Source organism: Eptatretus burgeri, chromosome 4, assembly GCF_056783735.1.
Source record: "Eptatretus burgeri isolate ZD-2024b chromosome 4, Ebu_testis_v1, whole genome shotgun sequence".
Taxonomy (NCBI): Eukaryota; Metazoa; Chordata; class Myxini; order Myxiniformes; family Myxinidae; genus Eptatretus; species Eptatretus burgeri.
The window spans coordinates 73,659,984-73,671,496 of NC_140964.1; the positions used below are offsets into that span (position 1 = coordinate 73,659,984).

General features: G+C 45.7%; 1 long non-coding RNA gene across 3 annotated transcripts in view; it reads right to left on the reverse strand.

The window, feature by feature from the left end:
• Positions 1 to 9,146, reverse strand: part of LOC147028349 (uncharacterized) — a 149,981-nt gene extending 140,835 nt beyond the window's left edge. For all 3 annotated transcript variants that reach the window (XR_015057525.1, XR_015057524.1, XR_015057523.1), the window contains exon 1: positions 7,908 to 9,146. This is a non-coding gene — a long non-coding RNA (uncharacterized LOC147028349). The remainder of the gene's footprint in view (positions 1 to 7,907) is intronic.
• Positions 9,147 to 11,513: the final 2,367 nt, after the last annotated feature.

Genomic DNA, 11,513 nt, shown 5'->3' on the forward strand with positions numbered 1-11,513 from the left:
GAATCCTCCATCGTGCAAAGTCCTTCCTCGGCCCACCTGAGCTCCTGATCACATACAAAGCTTTTGTCCACAGCCTGATGGAGTACTGATCTTCCCTCTGGGTTGGTGCTCCTGCCTCCCACCTTTCTCAGCTTCACGCTGTGGAAACCAAGGCATTTCGGATCATTGGCATCTCCTGCAATGAACTGAGTCTTTGGGCCTCTCACTCTCTCACCACTGGCAGGTGGTTGGTCTTTCTGTCTTCGAGCGTCTCCTCTCTGGTCTTGCCCCCTCCTGCTCCATCTGCGATTTGACCCCACCATATTTCCGCAGGGCGCTCAAGGTCCGCCAATAACCCCCTTCTGGTAAAACTACCAAAATCACGAATCACTGCTCACCTTCACTCTTTCATTCCTGTTTTTTCCCACCTTTGGAATAAACTCCATCACTCTGTTCAATCCCATTCTTCCCTCCAGGCCTTCAAAACAGCTGTTCACCACCACCTCTTATCCTGTGCGACCACTCCTCATTTTCATAAATGCCAAGGTGAGCCAATGAAAAAAGCCAAGAATTCACAAGGTTTCAGAAAAGCGATGATAATAGAAAACCTTTACGCCAAGAAAAGCTATAGAAAACCAAGACGCCAAGGTGAACAACGAAGAGCCAAGATCTTGTGAAAAAAGCCAAGGAGTGGTCACACTGCTCTTATCGTCCCCCATCCAAATCCTCGATCTGTTCTACCCCCGTTAATCCACCCCAAACCCACCTCCTTCAAATTCCCTACTTTCCTTCCTGAAAGTCCTTGTAATGTCCATCTTGTATACCCCATGTTCCCTGACCCATCCATCTCTCTTCCACAGATCTCCTAATGTCTCTGTTCCCGACTGATTTGTCCTTCCCACTCCCACCCCTCTTGTCTCATGCCCCCCTCGCTGTGTGTTGTGCGTTTGCTATCACACGAGCATCGACAAGGTATACAAAAATTTTTTTTTAACCTGCTGCGACGATCAATATGAGCAATACCACTCATGAAGACATGAACAGTGGAGCAGGTATGCCACAACCAGCTACACCTGTGAGAGAACATTACACACCATGCAGCGTACAACCATGCAGCATACTAGACGAGGACGTGAGATTGTTGAGCCTCAGAAGTATAAAAATTTTGTTTGTTAAATCCATAAACTTCTTGTAAACTGGCATTGATGACCATTGCAGACTTGTACTGATATACGAAGTTGGTTAAACATTTACTCAAACTTGGTTTCTGGTGGCACTGCAAGTCAATAAGTAGTTTAACATGTTGCTAAAGCTTTGTGGATGCTGATTGTTCAGTTGACACCACTTTGACAATGTTTGATCTTACTCTTCATTAAGAAGGGAGGTGTAACAGAATGTATATCGTGTTCCTTTTGTGAGCCAATAAATGTAGCGTCACTTCCACTTGAGCCTGAGACGTGTGTATGGTCGATGCTGTTACAATTTGTACAACGCTCTCAAAACGCAGAAGACACTCCTCACAGATCGTGTGATACTTCATTGGAAGAAAACAATTCGTTAATTCAAAAATCATGTGAAGTAAAAAGAAAATACTTATAAAATAAGATACAATAAAAAAGACAAGCCGGGAGGTGACGATGGTTCGCGGGCATTATTGAACAATGCCACGATAGGTACAATTGTGGTAGTGGAAGCTTTTGAGGAAGCCCTACCATAAAAACCTATCTCTTCCATCAAAATTGACCAAATCAAATCGGATTTTTTATATGTTGTACTTATGGACATTATGCACAGGTTCGAGGAAATGAAATTGCGAGAGAAAAAAAAAATCGAGAATAAATAAATAAACAAAAAGTTCAAGTGGGTGTGGCTCCGCCCACAAGGGGCGTGGGGTGCCCCTCATACAAAAAGACACAACTCGACCATGATATCTAGCTTGTGTCCAAGTTTCATCAAGATCGCATCAAATGTCACGGAGCTATTCTCTGGAGAGAGTCATAAAGACACACAGACACACAGACACAACGAAAATAGTGGTCACTGCTGGTGCCTGAGAACCAACTGCTGGTGCCCATGAACCAAGAGTGAGAGAGAAAGAGAGAAAGAGAGAAAGAGAGAAAGAGAGAGAGAAAGAGAGAGAAAGAGAGAAAGAGAGTCAGAGAGTCAGAGAGAGTCAGAGAGAGTCAGAGAGAGTCAGAGAGAGTCAGAGAGAGTCAGAGAGAGAAAGAGAGAGAAAGAGAGAGCGAGAGAGAGAGAGCAAGAGAGCAAGAGAAGAGAGACTTTTGTATCTTTTTATTATAAAAATAGAAAAAAAAGCCCCCAAATGGGAGTCACATTTTCATTTCAGAGAAAGAAAGAAAAATAGAAAACCAAGAAACAATTTCTGAAGAAAGCAAAGGATTAATCGGGTGAATTATATACAAAACATTTCACAAAAGGATAAACATTCCTCTCGGACTTGGCAAATAACTTCCTTCATACACAATTTTGATTCGAACTGTGGTAATCTTCCAGTAACTGAAAAGAAAGCAAAATCCAATTTAACACAACTTATTACAAGATTTTTGAACAACAAGCTCAAATGAGCTAAGATCCTTGTCCTCTTAATGATGACGTCATAAAAACGAATATGACGTCATTGTGATGTATCGGGTTTGCGATAAATTATCTGTGCAAATGCCCGGCTTGATTCCCACAAACAAAATTCAAACAGCTTGCCTAGTTTTGGAGATAATGGTATAGGCGATTTCCATTAGCGACGATATTATGACGTCAACTTTTTTCTAGGAAGAATTTCCAAAATCGGAGATGGTTACTGCCTGCGCGTGGGCTTTCTGCATATACATGGCAAGTTTCACGAAGATCCGATGAAAACTCTGGGTTGTGAAACAAAAAATGTCAAAAAGTAGGAATGACGTCATAAAAATTGATATTACATCATAGTGATGTATCATATGTGCGGTAATTCATCTCTGCTAATGCCCTGTTTGATTCTCGCAAACAGAATTCAAAAAGCTTGCCTAGTTTCGGAGATAATTTTTTGGGCGATTTCCATTAGCAGAGATATTTTGACACTATAACTTTTTTTTCTCGAGGAATTTTCAAAATCGGAGATGGTAACTGTCTGCGTAGGGTATTTCTACATATATATATATATATATATATATATATATATATATATATATATATATATATATATATATATATATATATATATATATATATATATATATATATGCCAAGTTTCAGGAAGTTTTGATGAAAACTGTAGGCTGTGAAACAAAAAAGTCCACAAGAAGAAGGTGAAGAACAACAAAGTGAGTAAGACTTAGAGATCCTCCACGAGGATCTAAAAGCAAAACATCTTCTTCATTTACTCCAACACCATCAAGTTTTCTTTTTCCTTTACTTATGTACTGTCATCTTTGACTGAGCAAGCAGGAAATTGGCAAACACAGCATTGGAATTTTTGTGTGAGACATCCAATCCATAAATGAACACACAAGCGTTAAAAATCAAAACAAACCTCACAAAACAATTCCGAAGTAAGATGAATAAAGGTGCCAACCGTTGGCATTCAACATAGATGTGAAAAAGGTTTTCACACTTCTTACAAAAAAGACAGTCATCTACAAGCAGATTTGAAAAACGGTGGTAACTAGTGATTAGAAGGAAGGATCCAGTGTACTAGTCTCCATTGGAGGTCGCCATGTCATGGCGGTACAGGAGGGTGACAAAAACCTTTCCAGTTGGGAAAATAAGGGGGAGAACAAGGTAACAGGTTTCTCCATCGAAACCTCTGCTGTGTTATTTGCCGTTGTGAAATAAATTTTACACAACCCAAATAACGGTCTTTTTGTTTGGGAAGCCCATTGAAGCCTACGTTAAAAAGGGGACAAGGAAGAGAGTTAGCTAGAGAAAAAACACATACGAGTTCAGGAAAGGTAGAAAGAGAAGGTATTCAATGTGTATTTTGTTCATTGCTTTGCTGGTCCTGCTCCCAAGCAGGTGCAAGCTGTGTGTATGTCCAAAGCACACTACATAATATGCGTGCCACGATTCGAGAGGATCGCCGACCAGGCTTGCCAATGCATCAGCTCCGATCCAGCTGCCGTTTGGGCTGAGAAGATCTGCGACACATTTAACACCCTTGTTCGTAAAGCGTTGAATAAAACACCTATCAGCAAGCATATTTTGGAAAAAGGAATTGTAGAACAAAGGTTCTTCCAGAAACATCTGTTTTGTGTCAGAATGTGTAGCTCTTGTTATTGTCAGAGCTTGCCAGGCATTTTGTATGCTCTGATAGAAACCAGAGAGGGGAGATGTGTCGATTTTGGAAAGGTCCATCAGGAAAAGTGAATGGTCATAGCCGAGCCCCCCAGCCTGTTGCAAAAGGTGACGAGCGACGTTGACCCATGGTGGAGAGGGTCGCGTGTATAGCATGCGAAGAGCAAGCAAGAGTCGAAAGACCATTAGCCGGAAATTTATGTCGACCAGGCCTTGGCCTCCATCGGTCAGTGGTAAACTGAGGACCCCAGGCCACAGCCAGTGTTTTCCGTCCCAGAAAAATGACACGAAGCACTTCTGGAGGTGTTGAAGCAACGCCGCTGGAGGATGCAGCACGAAGAACCTGTGCCATAAGCGAGAGGCCACCAGTGTGTTGATGACCAAGACCCTTCCACGATATGACAGTTGGGTGATCAGACCTTTCCATTTTTGCAGTTTACCCTCAACAAACTCGAGCAGACCAGCCCAATTCTTTGCTACTGTGGTATTATTACTTTGGAACACTCCAAGGTATTTCACACCATCGTTGGCCCATAACAGTGGAGCAGGAAGTCTTGGCACCAAGTGGCACAACGGACCGAGCCAAAGGGCGCTCGTTTTGTTCCAATTTACTTTGGCTGAAGAAGCCTTTTCAAATAAGGATAAACAATAACGAACGACGTTAATGTCATTGATATCTTGAACGAATACACACACGTCATCGGTGTATGCCAGTACCTTGATACGCCCTTCAAGCTGGGACAAACGAAACCCTGTTAGTTTACAGCGCAAAGAAACCAGTAGGGGTTCGATGGAGAGAGCATAAAGCAACACAGAAAGAGGGCAACCTTGTCGAATTCCCCTGTTAACAGACAAAGGTTCATTGTGCAACAAGTTCATTGTTTATCTGAAGGACACTATAAATATTATTATATAGTATTTTAATAGAAGAGATGAAGGTCGAACTAAGTCCAAACCGCTCAAGTGCATCAAAAAGGTACCGATGGTCAACACGGTCAAAGGCTTTCTCCTCATCAAGGAGAAGTCCTAAATCTTTAGGGTTTTCCTTGCACAGTTCAATGATGTCTCTCACAAGGAAGATGTTATAGATGGAACATTTTGGGACACTGTAACATTGGTCTTCCTTCAACAACGAGGATAAATGAAGAGTAAGTCACGATGCCAGGGCTTTTGAAAATATCTTATAGTCCGTACATAACAGAGAGATAGGACGCCAACTTTCAATACATCACATGTCTCCATTTTTTGGGATGAGGGTAAGAAGAGCTCAGTGGCAACTCTGAGGTAGCTCTCCAAGCTGGCAGCTTGCGTTCAAAGTGTTCATGAGTTCTGAACCCAATAAGTGCCAAAACTTCTTGTAAAATTTGGTTGTAAGTCTATCCAAACCAGGTGCTTTCCCAATGGCAAGGCCGTGCAGGGCAGTGCCAAGTTCATCCAAAGTAATGGGTCTTTCCAGTTGGGAACGCCCATCTGCACACAACACTGGCAGGCCTACAAAGATAGAGGTGCACGGACAGGATTTATTGGTTATATTGAATATATTTTCAAAAAGTATTCCTTCGCAAAAAGTTTGATTTCTGATTGTGTAAAGGTAATGGATGAATCTGCCAATCGCAGCTGAGAAAGCTGTTTACTGGGAAGATGTTTCTCTGAGGAAATGAAGTACTTGGATGGTACGTCTGCCTCATTCAGGTGTCGCACCCTCATCTGAACTAAGGCACCACGTGCATTCCTCTCGGTTATTTCCTTTAATAAGGACTGTTTCTCAGTTAAGGTTTTTTATAAGTTACTATTATTTTGTCCGATGACCCGTTGGAGATGTAAAATCTCTAACTGTAATAATGTTTTTACTTCATGGTCAGCCCTTGTTGAGAAAAACTGATACTGTTGACAGAACCCTTTAATTTGGGTTTTTACTAAACCCCACCATATCAGCGGGTTAACGGAACAGCTTAACTTCTGTTCTCGGAGAGCCGTCCAGAAGGATTCAAAGGCCTGAATAAAGTTGAGGTTTTCTAGTAAACTATTGTTGAATTTACAATGAGAGCTCCTTGGACGTGGTTTAGAGAGTTGAATAAAGACTCGAGCCAGGGAATGGTCAGAGAAACCAGAAGGCACGATATCGGATTTATAAACTCCATGTAATAAATGAGAATTTACATAGATGCGATCAAGCCTCGCAAGTGAGATGTGGTTGTTTAAACAACGACACCATGTATAAGACCGATCAGAAGGGTGCTGCACGCGCAAAATATCATGGATTATATTTCGCAATGATGTTTGCAAAAAGTTTTGCGGTGCATGGTTGGGGTTCCGGCCCGTTTCGGTCACATGAAGCATTAACAGTACAGTTAAAATCGCCACCAATAATTAGACAAGTCTGCAAATCCAGTGTTTGCAGGAATTTTCTCAGTTCGGCAAAAAAGGAGATCCGCTCGTCATTTTTGCTTGGAGCGTACACATTGAGAATTGTGAACTTGACCTGATCGATAGAGAAGGTCACGGAGGAAAGGTGTCCATCAATAATACTCATTTAAGGCAGGACCGGTGGAAATGTTTCCCTCAGACAAACATGATGCTTGCCTTCGACGAGGAGTTGTTACTGAAGAAACATTCCTTGCCCATAAATAGTTGTCACTGAGCCTGAACAGATTGAACAGCATGGGTCTGTTGTTACAAAGTTATGTCAAGACCGTTGACCTCTACCAGCTGTTTAATTTGGATCTTGCGGAGCGGACTCCCACCACCATTAACATTTATTGTTCCAATCTTGAAACTGGCCATGAGGAAAATCATAGCTTCTAAGAATAAGATCAGAAGTGGGATAATTGATTCGAATCCCTTTTCGGCTTGGCGATTAATTTTTTTAAGCGGTGACAGTGTGTCTGGTGGAAACCGAATAAGTCAGGCTTACGTACGATAGCCTGAGCACACTCAAGGAAGGACGGTAGATCTGGAAAGTATTCCGTCAGGTTTATATTGCGTTTCCTGTATGTATTTTGTAAGAAGTCTTATTTGTTCAGGGAGGGAAGGACCTTGACTGGTGAGATTCTCTGCCTTTTCCACCTGACTGCTCCTGTTTGCTTCCTCCAGGTCGATTCGTCAGTCATTTATAATTTCCGAGTCACACAAGCTTGTATTGTCCTGCATATCGACACTGTCGTCAGTATTGATACACGGATCTCTACTGGTTACCACGTCTATGTGCTCTTCCATTGTGGGAACGTCTCCTGATGAAGTAACGGAAATAATCGGTAGATTTGATGAAACGGAAACACCATCAGCGGATGCAGCGATATCGCTTCCATCGACCATAACGGTGTAATCGACCTCCAACGGTGTGGAGGTATACAGTACTTTGGGGGTCTCTCGTAAAACATCCATTTTAACATTTCCTGCGTTTCCAGCTTCACCACGTGATGAGATGGGAGCAGTAACAGGGTTAACATTTGTTTCGCTATTTCCTGCTGACAAGAATTTAGGGTTAATATTTACCAAAGTGACAGCAGGTTCATCACTAGTGGTCTGTGTATCACCGTCAATGGACTTTCCAACAGGAGAGTTTTTAACGAGTGAAACAGTTTCATTTACTGCGATAACAGGTAAAGCGGTTTCTGTCAGGGAGCCGTCGATGTCCTCACCGGCAAGTGTGGTAAACTTGTTGGCCGTAGGTACCGGGTCCATTCCAGATCCATTCCAGGTCCATTCCGGGTCCATTCCGTAGGTACCGGGGTCCGGGTCCATACCGTAGGTACCGGGTCCATTCCAGGTCTATTCCGGGTCCATTCCGTAGGTACCAGTGTCCGGGTCCATTCCGTAGGTCCCGGGTCCATTCCGGGTCCATACCGGGTGAATACCGGGTCCATTCCGGGTAAACATTGTCGAGTCACAACTGCGGGACATCACCGACAGATTCCTCGTTTGTAAATGCCGCCTTCTTCTGGGTTAAACGACCATCAGGTAAAGTCTTTCTCTTCCTTGATGAGACGATGGTGAAACCTTCCCAAACATTCGTTTTGCTGTTTAGACTATCGGGTTGGGAGGCCTGGGCCTTATTACCGGACACGAGATTCGCTTCCTTCACAGTCGAGGAAGAAGAAGAAGAAGACGTATCGTTGTTGACGAGGTTTGTTTCATCGTTTGACGAAGTCGCCTTTGGGCAAGATCGTTTCAAGTGTGCGAAATTACCACATTGGAAACATTTCAGGGTGTCAGTGGTTACGTAGACTTGGTAATCATGATTATCAATTTTGAGTTTTAAAACAATGTTCAAGGTTCTTTCAGCGTTAGAGGGAGGAAGCACCACATAAACTTGTCTCCTAAAAGACATCACATGCTTCATCCAATCGTCCTGGCTACGTAAAGGTAACATCGTGATTCGTGAAACCACAGAACCATAACGAGATAGTTCGGAGATCAGCGTCTGATTCTTCAGGAAAGGAGGAGAGTTCGAGATAATGACCGTCACGGCCGGTGTGTCCAGAGGGGAGACGAGCACGAAATGTCCGTCGTCTGTTGGTAGTCCGGTCGATACGATTTCGTGAACCAGTTCTGTCTCAGACACGAAGATAACCACACGTTTGTTCATTCGTGAGGCTGCACGAACTTTGTCAGTACCGACTATGTTTCCTGAAGCGATAACGAGATCCTCGACGATGACGTCGTCGGGCAGGACACAGACGACGCCATGTTTTCTTGTTCATGCTTCAAATGCCGCATAACGGGAATACGAAGTCATGTTTAGGAAGGGGGAGGGGGGATGATTTCTCTCGTGCAGTAATTAAATACGAGCCGAGACAGGTTTCCAAAGGAAATAAACAGCTCCAGTGAAGAAAAAAACGATCAGTTGAAGGGCCGGGATGTGCCGCCAACTGAAAGCTATCCACAAAGAAGCCGTGGGCTCTTTCCCTCCATCACAGGAAAAAAGGATGTGAGGAGAAAACAGGGGGATGGGGAGGGGAGGGGATGGCAGGGGAGGGCAGGGGAGGGCAGGGGAGGGGAGGGCAGGGGAGGGCAGGGGAGGGGAGGGAGGGCAGGGGAGGGCAGGGGAGGGAGGGAGGGCAGGGGAGGGCAGGGGAGGGCAGGGGAGGGGAGGGCAGGGGAGGGCAGGGGAGGGGAGGGCAGGGGAGGGCAGGGGAGGGGAGGGCAGGGGAGGGCAGGGGAGGGGAGGGCAGGGGAGGGGAGGGCAGGGGAGGGCAGGGGAGGGGAGGGCAGGGGAGGGAGGGCAGGGGAGGGAGGGGAGGGCAGGGGAGGGTAGGGCAGGGGAGGGCAGGGGAGGGGAGGGCAGGGGAGGGCAGGGGAGGGAGGGCAGGAGAGGGGAGGGCAGGGCAGGGGAGGGCAGGGAGGGGAGGGCAGGGGAGGGCAGGGGAGGGAGGGCAGGGGAGGGCAGGGGAGGGGAGGGCAGGGGAGGGCAGGGGAGGAGGGGAGGGGAGGGGAGGGCAGGGGAGGGGGGAGGGCAGGGGAGGGCAGGGGAGGGAGGGCAGGGGAGGGGAGGGCAGGGGAGGGCAGGGGAGGGGAGGGGAGGGGAGGGCAGGGGAGGGCAGGGGAGGGGAGGGGAGGGCAGGGGAGGGCAGGGGAGGGGAGGGCAGGGGAGGGCAGGGGAGGGAGGGCAGGGGAGGGGAGGGGAGGGCAGGGGAGGGCAGGGGAGGGAGGGCAGGGGAGGGCAGGGGAGGGGAGGGCAGGGAGGGAGGGGAGGGCAGGGAAGGGGAGGGCAGGGGAGGGAAGGGAAGGGGAGGGAAGGGGAGGGGTAGAGATGAACCGAAGGGCAAACCGCAAAATAACAAGGGCAGATGGGCGAGGTGGGGGGATGATGGTGCAAGGGAAGGCTGAAGTGCGAGGTCTTACGGGGAGGGGAGGGAAGGGGAGGGGATGGGAGGGGTAGAGATGAACCGAAGGGCAAACCGCGAAATAATGAGGGCAGATGGGCGGGGTCGGGGGATGATGGTGCAAGGGAAGGCCGAAGTGCGAGGTCGAACGAAAAGGGGAGGGTGGGGGCACAAATAATGATACGCAGAAGGAAACAAAGGAAAAGAGGTGAAAAAATGATGTGAAAGGGGATAGAAAGGCGAAAAATAGGGCAGATCACAGCTCACCTCGACCACAAAGCCGCCATGACACTCCACTCGACTCACCAACAGCCAGCAGGGGGCGATAGAGAGAGACTCAGAGAGAGTCAGTCAGATAGAGAGAGAATCAGCGAGAGAGAGAGAATCAGAGAGAGAGAGAATCAGAGAGAGAGAGACAATCAGAGAGAGAGAGACAATCAGAGAGAGAGAGAGAGACAATCAGAGGGAGAGACAATCAGAGAAAGAGAGAGAGAGAGAGAGAGAGAGAGAGAGAGAGAGAGAGAGAGAGAGAGAGAGAGAGAGAGAGAGAGAGAGAGAGAGAGAGAGAGAGAGAGACAATCAGAGAGAGAGGGTCAGAGCAAGCGAGAGAGAGGGTCAGAGCGAGCGAGAGAGAGGGTCAGAGCGAGCGAGAGTCAGACGACTTTTATGTCCTCTTATTACACAAGTATATAAAAAAATTTTTACAAAGGAGAAACATTTTTCATTTGGACACAAAAGTTATATTTTCAAAAGAACATGGTTGCATAATGTGTTCACAAAAATTATCAATCTGTAATCTAAAAAAAAAAAAATTCAATCATGCAAAGTGGATCATTTGAAGCCCACATACTTTTGAAAATCTGTATTTTGTTTGTGGATGTGTAGAAATAAAATTCCATTGTAATATGGGTAAAAACAAGTCCCTTAAACAAAGCCAGAAGGTTATCTGCACACCCTGAAATATTTTCAATTTTCATTCTTCTTGTGCGATATACAGACTTCTTTGCTGTGGCTATGAGAAAATTGGCCAAAATTACTTCCAGTGGACGTGTTTTGGAGTCAAAGCCAAAAATAAAAACTTTTAAAGTAAAGTTCAAAGAAAGCTTGGAGCACAATTTACAAAGCAAACCAAACAAAGGAATCAAGTGTGCACATTCAACATAAGCATGTGACAAAGTCTCAAGAGTTCCACAGAAGGGACATTGGTTAGGTATTGCAGGAGAAAAAAATATGCAAGAGCTTGTTGGTGGGTAATACCCAATGTGCCAACCTCCACGACGGCTCAGCAGTTTTCTATGGGATGAGAACATGGTAAAATGTTTTCCCGTTAGGTTGGAAGGGGTATTCTGTAGGCAAGTAATTGTGCCACTTCCTTGACTGCCAAGTTCCGAAAAAGCGTTGAATTGCTTTAACAGCGGCCTG